At 42.1% G+C, this 13590-nt stretch overlaps 1 long non-coding RNA gene across 1 annotated transcript; it reads right to left on the bottom strand.

Annotated features, from left to right (window-relative positions):
- Positions 1 to 1484: 1484 nt before the first annotated feature.
- On the bottom strand, positions 1485 to 11835 carry LOC128795243 (uncharacterized). The gene is made up of 6 exons (XR_008433450.1): positions 11508 to 11835; positions 11160 to 11417; positions 7804 to 7939; positions 6781 to 6902; positions 6063 to 6159; positions 1485 to 1698 (listed from the first exon to the last, which is right to left on the bottom strand). It is a non-coding gene; the product is annotated as an uncharacterized LOC128795243 (long non-coding RNA).
- Positions 11836 to 13590: the final 1755 nt, after the last annotated feature.

Genomic DNA, 13590 nt, shown 5'->3' with positions numbered 1-13590 from the left:
ATTCACACAGCACATCTCCACAACTGCACACAGAGCCAGACTCAGGCTCACGCTGCTTCCAAGCACCATTTCATCTGCTAATTGCAAAAAATACAAACCCAAAACTCATAGGCACACTTGTTCTTGTTGCTATGAGCTGCCCAGTTAAACCACAAAGGTTTCCTGTGAGGCAGTATTGATGGGCTCTCAACGTGCAGATGGGTTTTGTCAGTGCAGGAAAGCTTCACTGTGCTCCCCCTGCAGAAGAAGAGTGCCTATCCTGAAGCTCCTTTTCAGAGCAGAGTGACCAGGCCACATTTCTGTGCTGTCCCCCTCCTGCACAGTGTCACCCCTCCAGAATTCAGCAGTGTCCTTGATCCACCCAGTGCCAGTGGGCTGGCATGACATCCTTCAGGCCCTGACAGGTTGAGAGCAGCTGCATTCAAACAACCTGCTCTGCCATCCTAAAAGAAATGTTGAGAATCAAAAATTAAATAAATACACATCAATTAGACAAGAAGGCCAAACCCTAGAAAATGTTACTGAATTAAAAGACTGAACCAATAAACAAAACGGTCTTATTGACAAAAAAGGCTTTAGTAGCTTTAAAACTACTTAAGAGTGGCTTTGGCCTTATTACTTTCAGTAAATCTGGAGGTTTGTTTTATATTTTAACTTAAATGTCAAATTATAAATGCACTTTGAACTGAAAATACATTTTTAAAAAAACCTTTTCAAAATGGGGTATTCACTAAAACTAGCCATTTTCCCATAAACAGGTTTGACTTAGACAGAAAAATGTCAGCATCAAACATACCCACAACTCCATTCTGAGCCGTGTGCCCCCTAATGAGACAGATTCCTAATGTGGCCACCTGAAAACATCTCTCAGTGCCCCACCACCCAGGCATTCCCAAACAGCTTTTCCCCAGCCTGGTCAGAGCTGATGCTGCTTCATCGGGATTTTTTGCTGCTGCCTCACTCTGCCTTCCTACCAGAGGTGCTCATCAGGAAAGCTCCGAGTCCTTCTCTTCAAAGACAGGGATATTGTTGCTTGGATGGATAGATACAATTACATTAACCCCCGCTTTGTCTTCATTTGCTCCATCACAGCAAAGACAGAAATATCTGGCCCATACACAGCCTCTGCCCAACCCCATTAACATGTGGTTAAAAGAGCCGCCAAAGGAGAGATTAACAGCTCCTCATTTATTTTAAAGTGTTTCCTGGTTTGCTTTTGAAATGCACCATCTGTGCTTGCACCACGATGTGCTAATGAAACCTGGCTCCTGGTTCTTTTAGGGCACGAAAGTGATTTTAAGTGCACGGGTAGGCGAGAACCTGGACCAGAAGTTGCAGCTGTAAGTAGCTCTGGTAATGGCACATCCACCTTTCCACCTGGAACAGCTCATCCCCCGAGCTGCCAGGAGCTGTCTGAAGAAGGTTGTGAAAAACCCACCAGCAACATCCAGCCTCCTTCGCAATTCAGACAAAATGAGGCCAAGGAGATTTTAGCAGCCGTGTATTTCAAGTACTGATGGGATTCAAACAGCTGGAATTGAGGCACACTCTCACAGATGGTTCTTATGTTTGCTTTTGTTGTGGTTCAGCCAGTAGACTTTGGGATAACTGTGTCTTCAGGATCCCAAGGCTCTAATAAAGTTGCATTTGCCATCAGCTCTATTTTCATTTGCATTGCTACAGGAGGTACCTTGGCATCTGCAAGACAAGACAGAAAGGCTTACAAAGTGGATCAAAGTGTGGATTAGGGCACAAGTTGACTCCTCAGACAAACAGACAAAACCTGCAACTAAACTGTGCTTTGAAGAGGAATTTTAAATTTTATTAAAACTGTTTGGTGCTCTCTGACTGTGTACTCAAGACAGACACCCAAGACTTTTATCCTGCTTAAACAAGCAGTAAAGGTAGTTAAATCTCATACCAATTCTCTCAGACCAAAGCACATTTCCACAGCAGATAACTCAGATTATGCTAACAAAGCAATGGATTCACTTTTTTTTCCCTCAGATGGTAATGCTGTTAAAAACACAAAGCCAAGTGCCAGTGGCCTGGTTAGGAAAAGCCCATCAGTTTTGTGCAAAGATGACTCTTATTAAATAGGAAAATCTCTATCTGCTCAGAATATCCATCATCTGAGGGACAGAGAAGGAAGGAAAGGAGGAGGAGGAAGTGAGAGTGGGACAGAGGGGTTAACTAACCCCTGCCTTTAAAGACATTGTTCCATTTGTAAAAGTGACACAGCTGTGTTTCTAAAGAGATGAAAATCTGAGCCTAATATCAACAGTCTGCCTTCGTCTGAGGAACAACACCACAAATTTCAACATCCTGGTGAAGTGGTAGCAGTTATCATGGGAGAAAAATAAATCAGAATGCTTCACGTCCAGACCAAAAATTAGGTAAACTCTGGGAAAGCAACAGTAAACCCTGGAAACACAAAGTTTTATTCCACCTTAAATATGAAACAAACCTACTAAAACCTGGGAAGTTTAAAAAAAAGTTTGAATTATGCCTGAAGAGACCTTGGCCATATGTGGTGCCATATTCAGAAATTTCTTTCCAGGCTACTATGCCACTGTTCCATTTGTTAAATTATTTTTATGTTAGTGAGAATGATTAGGTTTCTTGTGCAGTTATTGGGGCCCGAAAGGCACCTTTATTTACCTCATTTATCATATACAGCAGCATTCAGCTGAAGTGTAGAGGTAAACAATCTTAAATAGCAATATTCTTGCTAGAATGCAGTCATCTTGACCACAGGAGCTTTGGAAAAATGCAGATTTAAACTGTTCACATTACTGTTTTATCTGCATTTCAGTCTGAATCACTAACTTGTCATCAAGCTTAGCAATAAAGAAACATGGAGAGAAGATATTAAATATTTATGCCTCTAGTACCTTACAAGTTTTCATTGAAATATTAATTGTAAAACAAAAGCACAACTGTTCCAACTACCAGGAACAGTAAGGGCAATACTTAAAGCCAACTAACAGTGCCATAGCCAATTAAGTTTGGTGTGGTAAAAGAATTGTTAGCTCAATTTAAATTTGTCAAGGGAAATACTTTGAAAATATATATTCAAAATATTTGTCAGTCACTTTGCAATCTACACCTGCTAAAACTGTTGAATCCCTTGCATGTTACAGGATAAACATAAAGTAGGGAAATATTTCCCTGCCCTCACTCCCTGGGTTATGCAGAGTTTCTGTCACAGGATTTCCTGGAGCTTTGCACACTCACAGCAGGACTGACAGGTTAGTCAGGGACTCCAGAGCCCTGGCCACGGTGGTCACAGCAAAGCAGGAGCCACTTCATACCAGCCACAGGCAGCCTTCTGTCATGCCATTTTCTTAAAAGGTGGTCTGTTCAACCAGAGAATGTCTTTTACAGTAAGTTGCAATTATTTTTTACAAGAAATAAAAAATAAATAAATAATTTTTACAAGAAATAAAAGCTTACTGTAATCTGAAAGAAATAAAATCTGGTCTTTGCTGAAAGAGCTTAAAGTTTTATAAAAGGCAACCTGTGTGGGTGAGGAGGGGAGAAAGCCAGCTAAAATGGGCTGAAGAGAAAAATCAAAGACTAGCTGGGATAAATGAAGAGAAGCCTCTCCTTCACAGAGATTAAATTATTAATTATCCTGCAGAAAGCCCTGTGTTTACCTCAAACATGTTCAGTGCCTTAACAAGGGCCACCATCGGTGCTGCCTTAAAACAGCGCAGCACACACGGAGCTCAGCTCATTGCATTACAGAGGATTTTAAATACTGCTGCTCCTCAAAGGCAGTGATATGGGGTCAAGAACATAATACCCATTACAGAGAAATCTAATTCCAAAGCTGGGAAAGTCTCTTCCCACCCCAAAATGGCTTTAGGTATTGAAATGAATCCTGTATTACAGCTAAGCTTTGGTCAAAGCAGAAATTCTGACAGATTTATTACTACCTTATCAAGTGACTTCATGGCTTCAAAAAATACATATATTCTTCTAAAATCCATTTATCTAGGCAGAATTTAATAGTTGCAAGAAGTATGCTCATTTAATTGAAATTTGCTCCTAGCATGTTACTCTAGGGCTCTCTCCATCTACAGCACCCCACCAAGGCGAGCGTCCTTTTATTCCTGCTGTCTATCTTCCACATTCAGAGACCCACTTAAAATCATGCTAAGGCACTTTCCTTTATGCCTTTGCATTCTCAGAAAATTGCTTTTTAACTTGGGTCAGCTTCAATTTTAACTTTATTTTTTAGGAAATGTTTTTTAATCTGCAGCAGCTCAGCATTTATATACCTCATTTTACACTGCTGCTCTGGAAGAAATGAAGGAAGTGGCCAGGGCCTCATCACCCCAGAGCAGTGCACTGTGTTCATCAAATGTGCTGTGAGGCTCTGAGGGAGACAGGAAAAATAGGCTGTAATTCTGGCTCAGGCCCTCCCTGGCCTCCAGCACGAGGTGAAATCACTGCTGGGTGGTGCTGGATGTCAGGACGTGCTCTGTGCTCACAGGACCATTACTATCTCAAAGCATTGCACTTCTACAAACTTGCTGATTAATGAAGAATTCTAAAAGCCCTTCCAAGAGCTAAGGACAGCCCTGGAGAAGGGTAAGCAGAAATTATCACTCAGCTAAAAGCTTTCAGTTGCATTAGTAGACACCTGGGATGAGTTGTTCAGTTCAGGGCACCTCAAAAGGAGCTGGCAGGATGCCCTGGGAGCCCCAGGTGAGCTGCAGTCCCTGGGGCAGCTTTGCAGGATCCCCTCCAGGCACAAGCGAGGGGACACAGGGCTCTGGCAGCACTCACAGCCAGCACAGAGAGAAGAGAAGCATCTGGCAGAAGGGAAAGCAGACAGAGAGTGGGTTTAAATTAGAAACTAGGAAGATGTTCTGGACTGTGGGGGAGGTGAGGCCCAGGCTGTCCAGAGAAGCTCTGGTCACCCCATCCCTGGGAGTGTTCAAGGCCAGGCTGGATGGGGCTTGGAGCAGCCTGGTCTGGTGGAAGGTGTCCCTGTCCATGGCAGAGGTGGGACCAGGGGATCTTCAAGGTCCCTTCCAAACCAAACCATTCTATGACTCTGTGATATTAAGAAAGCAGTGTTCCATATAATTGAGACTGTAAACATTAAACAAATCTTTGACTAAATGCATATTAGAAAAGAAACTCCTAACCAATTAATGGATGTAGGCTACACACTGAGCTTCTAAAAGTTAATGAAGAAGCATTTCAAATACATATTCTACTGGGTCTGGTTCCCATAATAAATTCTTAGTTTAGAGGAGTTGATGCTTCGTATTTCCTTTAGTCCACTTCCAATCACAATGCCAAGTGCACTTATCTGAAGGACATTATTTTAATGAAGTCATTTGTGCCCTTAAAAATTAATATGTCAGAGCAGTTAAAGTCTAGTGACTGTAACCAAACCAAATAATGTATAATGGAGAAATGCAGTGAGAAAAAAATACAGCCTGAAATCAAGGTTAAAGTAGTTAACCTTAGGAAAAAGAGGGAAAAGAAAAGCCAACACCAATTATACGTCCCCTTGACACACCATAAAGAATACCATTACATTGTCATCACCCTGCAGCATATAGTTGTGAATTGAGATTATTAACCATCACTGTACTGTACACCGAGGGCACCATGAAATTTATCTTCATTCAAAGAGATAAAAATTACATTCCTGTGGTGTAGAGACACTTGATCTCAGAGAAGCCCCTTTAGCAGCACAGTACCAGAGCTTCTCAGACAGCCATGACTACAACAGTGCTTTTTGTTGTAGAGCTTTGTGCAAGTCAAATACTTTGCAAAAATATGATGCAACATTCACTCTTCCAGTTCTTTAAGCCAAGTCATACAGAAACTGCTATTTAATTCTATCAGTTCAGGAAAATTCTTCCCTCACTTTTGCAAAAAGCCATGACAGACTGTTTTGGCAGCAGCTCCTTAAATTAGAGCAGCTCCAACTCAGGGCTTCCTGTCTTTAAATAATTCAGCTTTTCCCACATTCAGGTGAAAGTGAACCATGTATCATCTAAAATGCCAACTATATACAAGAATACAAAGTGCACCTGTTGATGTGCTACTCCTTCATCACTTTTCTCACCATGACATTTTCTTCAGTGCATCTGTCATTCCCATGAGCAGTGACAGAAGCAGAGCTGGTCCCTGTGAAATGACAGGAAGTGTTCACAGACAGAACTGAGGCTCCTTCCTTCAGCATTCCAGCAGATGTGCCTCCCACAAATTCATTGCCCTTTGGGTGGTGGAAGGGGTTTCCCAGCTAAGCATACAGGAGGTTTAAACACATGAAGCGTTAATCCTCTGTCCAAATTTCCTGATACCCAACACCCCCCACCTCACTTTCAAAGAATGGACAATATGTTTCTCTCCTGCAGAGAAAGACCACATGCACTGAACTCAGCACTCCAACACCACAGCAGTTCACTTAAACTGCTGCTCACATAGGGGTTTTCTTCATTATCAGCTGCAAACATTTCCAGACAAGAAAAGCACAATCACATTTGCAGAACTCATCACAGATATTTATGCGTTCTTCTTCTTGGCCCATGGAACTCACTGGTTTGATAAACTCCCTTCCCCTTTTAACACAGCTTAGCAGTCTCTAAGGTGCACCTCCAAACTAGATTAATGTACCTCCAGAACATTCATAAGGTAAAGAAATGTAATTTAATTTGTGATTGCATAAACCAGTCACGGAAGCCTCCCAAGAAGCCTGAGTTTTCATTTCTTTCATAGTAGACATTTAATTATATGATAATTACTTACAGCTTGCAGCTCAGCTTCTACTTTTATGAAATATAAATTGCTCTTCACTCAAAAGTGCAGGATGAGCATTTAAAAGGCTTCATTAAGTAGGTTTTAAGATTTTTTTGACGACTTTCTTTAAGCTGTGGAATGGAAAGCAGATGTACCTGTAAACTGAAACTTGATTCACAGAAGAACAAAGTAGAATTGCTAATGTAATACCAGGATGGATGAGTCTTTACAAGAAAAAAATATTAACTTTTAACAAACACATTTTTTAAAATAACAAACAAAATATTTCTGTCAAGCTGCATGATAAAAGGGACCAGAAGGGAATAAGCAGCATTGCCAGATCTCAGACATGAACAACAAGGGTCTTTATTCTAAATTTCCAGAGCTTGGAAACCTGAGGTTGTGTCAGACTCACACCATTATTAAAGCAGCCTGACTGAAAACCCACCAACTTGTTTGTAGCTTCCTAAAAGCCTAGAAAACAGGAATTATGGAAGCAGAAAGTGGAAGAGAAGAAAAATGCCTTCACACGAGTTTATATATTATAACTCTGTGACTGTTTTGACCTTGATTTGGACTTTAGACCATTAGGAGATGGCAGAGCTGGTACTTCTGCCCTCTCATATCTTCACAGTGCTACAAGTTCAGACCTAGGAACAAACGAATGAGGACACAAAATAACCAAAGGCTGAGGTCCTGGCTGCTGCAAAATATTGTGCGGGTGTTACTGCTACCTGGTGGCCACACAAATATCTACAGTGGTGGTAGAAAGATGCTGTTTGCTGCAAATCCTGCAGGAAACGTGACCCGGCAGGCAGCGCCTTCTTCTGCCACAGGGCTGTGTCTCCTCCCTCCCGGGCAGGAGAGGTGAGCTGAGAAAGGTGCTGAGGTGTGAACTCCACCTTTTGAGGCTCCATCAGGTAAGTTTTTCTGATTTTAGATTAGCAGTTGGGTATGCCCATTCTATTAATCATATCTGGATTCATTAAACATGAATATAGAAAATGAGACAATAAAACTGACACACACAACCTGCCTGTAAATTCTGCTTGGCAGCTGTTGTCTGCCACCAAGTCAGCACCTCAGAAGAGAAATTCTCTCGGAAGCAGAGGAGCACAAAACTTGAGATTTGCCTAGACCAGTGCACTGTTAAGGAAACTAAGCAGATCTGAAAAACACAGATTGAAAGGCTCAGTTAAACTGCATTAAGTCTTTGGACACTCTCACTCAGAATTAAAAAGTACCCCTGATTCAAGTGAAGCGTACTAATTCCCAAGGGAAAACAAAGCTTATTATGATTTTTTGTCACTTAAATTCTGAAGAAACAAGTCTACTGAGAATTTGATCATTTGGTTTAAAAGGTACCTTGGAATAATTTTCCTAAGGGCTCCCATCTAGAGCAGCATTTGCAGACTGCAGTGTCTTTTCAGACACTTTTCAGACACTGCAGCACTGAGCACTCACACCACCTCAGAGCCACCTCTCTGCAGCTAATGAATTCAGTTTATGGTTCTTCCTTCTCTGGAGATGACACACCCCAAACAGACACTTTTAACTGTGACCATGGGCAAGCAGTCCCCCAGACCCTGGTTTTTACACAGCTGTGTGCTCCTAACACACAGCTGTCTGGAGTCAGCCATGATCCAGGGGAAAGTAAAGAGCCAGCACCCTACAGCAAGCTGTGCCTTGGCTGAAATGGGCAGAAAAGTTCATCTTTATTTTGTATAGTTTACAAAAGGGTAGAAAATGCCACGCCATTTCATTCTGAATAGCTTCTTCCATTATCTACTGCAGCACGTAGCACTTAGCAGCTAAATAACAGCAAAGGAGGGAAATTAAGTAGAGGAGCAAAAGGAGTTGTATTTCCAGCTGAGATGTGGAGGGAATTGAGAGATGGTGAAAGGCTGCTTTGTGTAGGACTGAACATATCTTCTGTATCCTTACTCACACCAACACAGTCTGCTGGGGTCAGGCTCTCAAATACCTCATATTGATCAGTAATGTCTCAACCTGCAGAAATCAGCTAAAGGCCGAAACAAAAGCTACCTGGCAGCACATAAAAAATTTAAAAGCATTTTTTGAGCACAGGTGCTGAAGGAAGATGTGCCTGTGGGCTGCCCAGCATAGAAGGGTCTCTCCCAAAGGGAAAAGGCTACTTAGAGCTACTGTGAGACCTGACATGCTTTTGGCCACACACTTTGCCTTGAAAGGGGGCAATATTTTTTACAGCTGCTTTTCTGAAACTTATCTCATGTCCAGAGAGGGAAGAGGAGGGTCAGGGGACAGGGAGACATCACTGCCTTCTCTGTGCTGGCCTCTCTGTACTACACCTATTTCCATACTACACCAGGAGGATCATTCAGTGAAATGGTTTGAAGGCATTGGGGAGGTAAGGAGAACACCTGATCACACAGTCCCATAAAAATAAAAGGTTTCTCTTTAAAGTCCCATTAAATCTGCCTGAAATTTTGCATCTGCAACAACTGCACAATTAAGACTGCAAGAGATAAAGTTGTAATTTAAACCTATAATTAAAACAGAACTTCTAAAGAGCAATCTTTTATTCTTTCCAATCTGTTCTTTTAACATTTTATCAGTTTAAGGCACTTTTAAAGCCCACAGCAAGATATAACACCACACTCTTCCCAGAAAGTGAAAGTAGCAGGGCCTCAGACAACATCTGCCATCAGGCAGGTGCACTTTGTGCTCCAATGAAGAATGCCCCATTTTTCATAGTTGGATACTGCTGGGGAACCTCATTAGAAACCAAATTACTACCTGCATCAGGTTTACACTAATGTATTGACATCTACAGCACTTGGTAAATGAACCGTAAATCCAATACACTGAAGTCATTTTCAACTGAATCAAATCAGGTTTCAGTCAAAAGAATTACAATTGTCATATACTTAAAGCTTGACACTTTCCTGGTGTCTCCAGCTATATCATTTCAGACACAGAGAGAAAATTGTGAACCCATGAAACAGCACAAGCTGAATTGGACACACTGCAAGCATACAAAACCCAGGGTGAGGAGTTTGAGGATGATAATTGACTCTAATTGACTCCTTGGTAAAACTACCCAGGCATCCACAGGCACACTCCTCACTAATCTGTTTTCAACAGATGCTAGTTTCTTCTCCTTAGTTAATTTATACTTTCTTATTATAAAGCACATTGTTTGCATTTCAGAGAATCTTTTCATTTTAAATCTTCACCTCCTGGTACCCCTGTGAAGTAATGGCTTTGTGGGACTGTGGGCCCTGCTGCAGTACATAAGGACCAGGCAGCAGCACTGTGCACAGCCCTCCTCAAAGTTCTTTCTCAGCAGGAAGAAAAATGCCTTCCAGGCCTTGGGAAGCAAATTCACACTCATGTGTTCACACCACTGGTCTTCTTTTAATACTGATCTAAAAATCCTTGACCCACATGAGTGAGGACAGCGTTAACCCTAAATTTCCTTTTCTCTGGGATCGATGATTTCTCAGTAAATCCAGGTCTGTCACCTAGTGCCTGACCATGTGCACAGTACAAAAGAGGATGTCAGCAGAGAGAACAAAGCCAGTTTCCCCCTGTCCTGCTCCTCCAGCCTACCTTTTCAGCTTGCTTAAACCAAGATATTTGAAAGGCCTAATTCAAATTCAGTACAGCTATGAATTTGAACTAGCAGATTTGTCCAGCTAGATTTTCCTCCAGCCTCACACAGACACATTCCCTAAGTGGCCTTGGTTCTGCTTAATTCATTTCTCAGAAATAGAAAACAGCAAAATATAAATTAAAAAGGAAATATATCTGAGCCACCTCCTCTATCAGCATAAATAGAACCTGGTACCAGGCAATCACTCTGACACTTAGTGTCTGAGGACCCAGCTCCTAATCAAGAGTTTATATAAAGTCATTTACTAGGCCAGACTTTAAACAATTTCTTTTGGCCTCTCACTATCTAAATCCCAGGCAGACTATCTGTGCAAGACCTCCTCCTTCTCCCCTCTCCTTGGAGCAGTGCTGCCTCCATGATCTGCTCCAGCAATAAAGAGATGCCCCTTGGAAGAAGTAGCCACACAGCAGAACAAAAGGCCACATTAAATTTATGCAGCCTGGAAGAAATTCTGTTGATCAGTCAGAAATAATTGGTGACCTGCTAATGAGAAGAAGCCTCAGTAGAAGGGGTGGACACTGCTTGCTTCATTCATGCACAGAGCTGGATTGTTTGGAGAACTGAGGCTGTCCAGCTGGATGGGACTCTCACTCCCTTGGCCACTTTCCATCCCCATTTACTATTTCCCACAGTGCCAGGGGTGTTTTCAGCCTGTTCCTGGAGGACTCTAGCAGAAAGTCATCCTGCCAGTGTATTCAAGGACACACTTTTGTAATACACTGTTACTCACCTGACATATTTATAGGCTGATGGTGAAAGTGAGGATCACCCCCCAGTGCATCTGATTCCCATATTGCTGCAATGCTGGATGTGCCCCTAGAACAGGGCTCTGGAACCTCCCAAGTCAGCCAGCTGGCAGGGAGTCAGCCTGGCCCCTGAACCCAGCACACAGGCAGGCCTTGGACCAGGAGAGGCTGGCACAGCTCAGCAGAAGGCATTGGGCCATTTGCTCAGCGAGTTTGCTATCAAGTGAAAGGCCAGCAGCTCACTGCAGAAAAACATAGAGAATGCTGGTAAACTCAGGTGAAAACACAGCCTCAAGCAGAGTGAAGATGGTTGGAGTGAAAATCACACTTACCTTGGAACAGATTTGTTTTCAATTGCTTCTTCCTTCCAATTCTCAAATTCTTTTTTGTCCCACTCATTTTTCCAGTATATTTTTAGTTTCTTACTCCCCTGTGAACAAGCATCTTGCACACAAGTTTCCTATAGGGGCAGCTCCTTTCCATTGCTTCCCTGGACTGCTCAGTTTGCATCAGTGGCCATCAGAAGAGGGATGAGGATGCCATGCTGCTGGCTTCAATTCACCTCAGCCATTTCTGCAGTGAACTGGGAAGGCTGTCTCCTCCTCACACATCAGTCCATTCATTGTCAACTCTCCTACACTTTAACCACAGTCATTTTATCTCCCTCCAGCCTGCAAAATAAAAGAGTAGGTGTTAATTTAGCAGCTGTAAGGTTGCTTTGCATCCTACAGAGCCAGCTGCCATGGGGTACCTTCCCAGGATGCTCACCAGACATCCAAAACATTGGTGGGGTAACCAGTGGTAACCAGCACTGTGGCTGATGCAGAAATATGAACTGAAGATCTCTATTACTAAACACATGAGAAAGAATAAAGTCTGTAATTTCACTGTAGTGAGTCTACAACACACACCCTGGGTGAACCACATGTTCTCCAGGGGATTAGGGGACCACATGACTGCAGTGGGTTTCCCTTTATAGAAGACAAAAAACCTGCAGGGCAAGCAGGGAACAGAGTCAAAGAAAAGCCTGGTCCATTGGGTAAAGGGAAAGAGGTTCAAAATACGTACCAATGAAAGGGCAATACCAAGAAATTGAGGTTAGTTCAGAGCCAGTTACAAAAGCTCAGAACAAAGAGTGGCTACATGAGCCTTTAAAAACTAGTAGCAGATCCAGAAATAAAAGCCAATCTTAAAGTGAGTTGTAAAGGAGACACATGAAATCCCCAACACAGTAACAGGTCAGAAAGGCTGTTTCACTGTAGAGCTCTCCAAATACAACACAACAAACAAGCTTGCTAATGCTGAGAGAGTCAGGATAATTTTCTTGCAGTACAGAGTCTGTCCCTAGCTGTAGTGCAAACCAAACAGAGCAAGTGCATCAAGTCACATAATCAGCATATAAGGATCAAAACACCTTCCTCAAACATCTTTGATAAAGGCTTCTGACTCTTGAATTACCTACTATGCTTCAATTTATTATTTTTGATGACAGTATTTTATTTTCATCCAAACTAATTATGCCCAAATCCATGGTAATGGTAGGTTTGGCATCAATTATTCCTCTAGATGCTCTCAACTTAAATCATCCTTTTGCACACAGACGATTCCCTTGGCTACCTCCTGCCAGAGCATCGACACCTGAGTATTTATTTCACTAATTATTTTTATGCATGTCACTGGAATTTGATAGAAACTACAGGAATATAAACAGTTCCTGTGTTCCTGTATATAAACAGGAATATAAACCCTCCTGTGTTGTCCAGAGAAATCAGAAGATGGGCTCCCTAAGCAGTGAGCCACTGTCTAATAGTCTGCTCAGGAACTGCACTGAAACTGAGCTGTGTTCACAAAATCTTCCTCACTCACAGACCCCGTACCAGACAAGGTGTCCCAGCAGATCAATTGTGGAGTCTTATCAGTACAAGACCAGGTTAACTGATGTACTAGACCAGTGCCTCTTCATTTGAATTACTGGAGAACCAAGAGTTCAAGAAAAGCTGAAAACTGTTGGGGTTTTTTGCATAAAATAAAGACTTCTGCAGTTTTGCAGCTGCCTCTCTAGTTGTCTACTTCTCCAAGTCTTCCCTGGCCTGGAAGGGATTACTCAGTTGTGAAAGAGAAGCAAAGTCCACAGTGATTGGGATGACAGATGGATTCACCTGCTGGCATAAATCACATTTTCTGTCTGCCCCACTTCCAAATCAGAAAACAAAAAAAATTGCCCGTTGGAAGTGAAAGGCTTCTAGATCATTATTTATATTATTAATGTTGTCCACCTTTTTTCCTCATATAAAAATCACCTGGGTCAAAAGTAGTCACTTGATTTTCACAGAAAAAACTATAACAAAACAGATGCAAACATTTATTCTGACATTCTGACTCAGAATGTAAAAATCATCTCAAATAGCCCCTCTA

The sequence above is a fragment of the Vidua chalybeata genome, chromosome 14 (genome assembly GCF_026979565.1).
Source record: "Vidua chalybeata isolate OUT-0048 chromosome 14, bVidCha1 merged haplotype, whole genome shotgun sequence".
In the NCBI taxonomy this organism is placed as follows: Eukaryota; Metazoa; Chordata; class Aves; order Passeriformes; family Viduidae; genus Vidua; species Vidua chalybeata.
The sequence above is the reverse complement of the archived record's forward strand: the minus strand, read 5'-3'. Positions and strand labels throughout refer to the sequence as shown.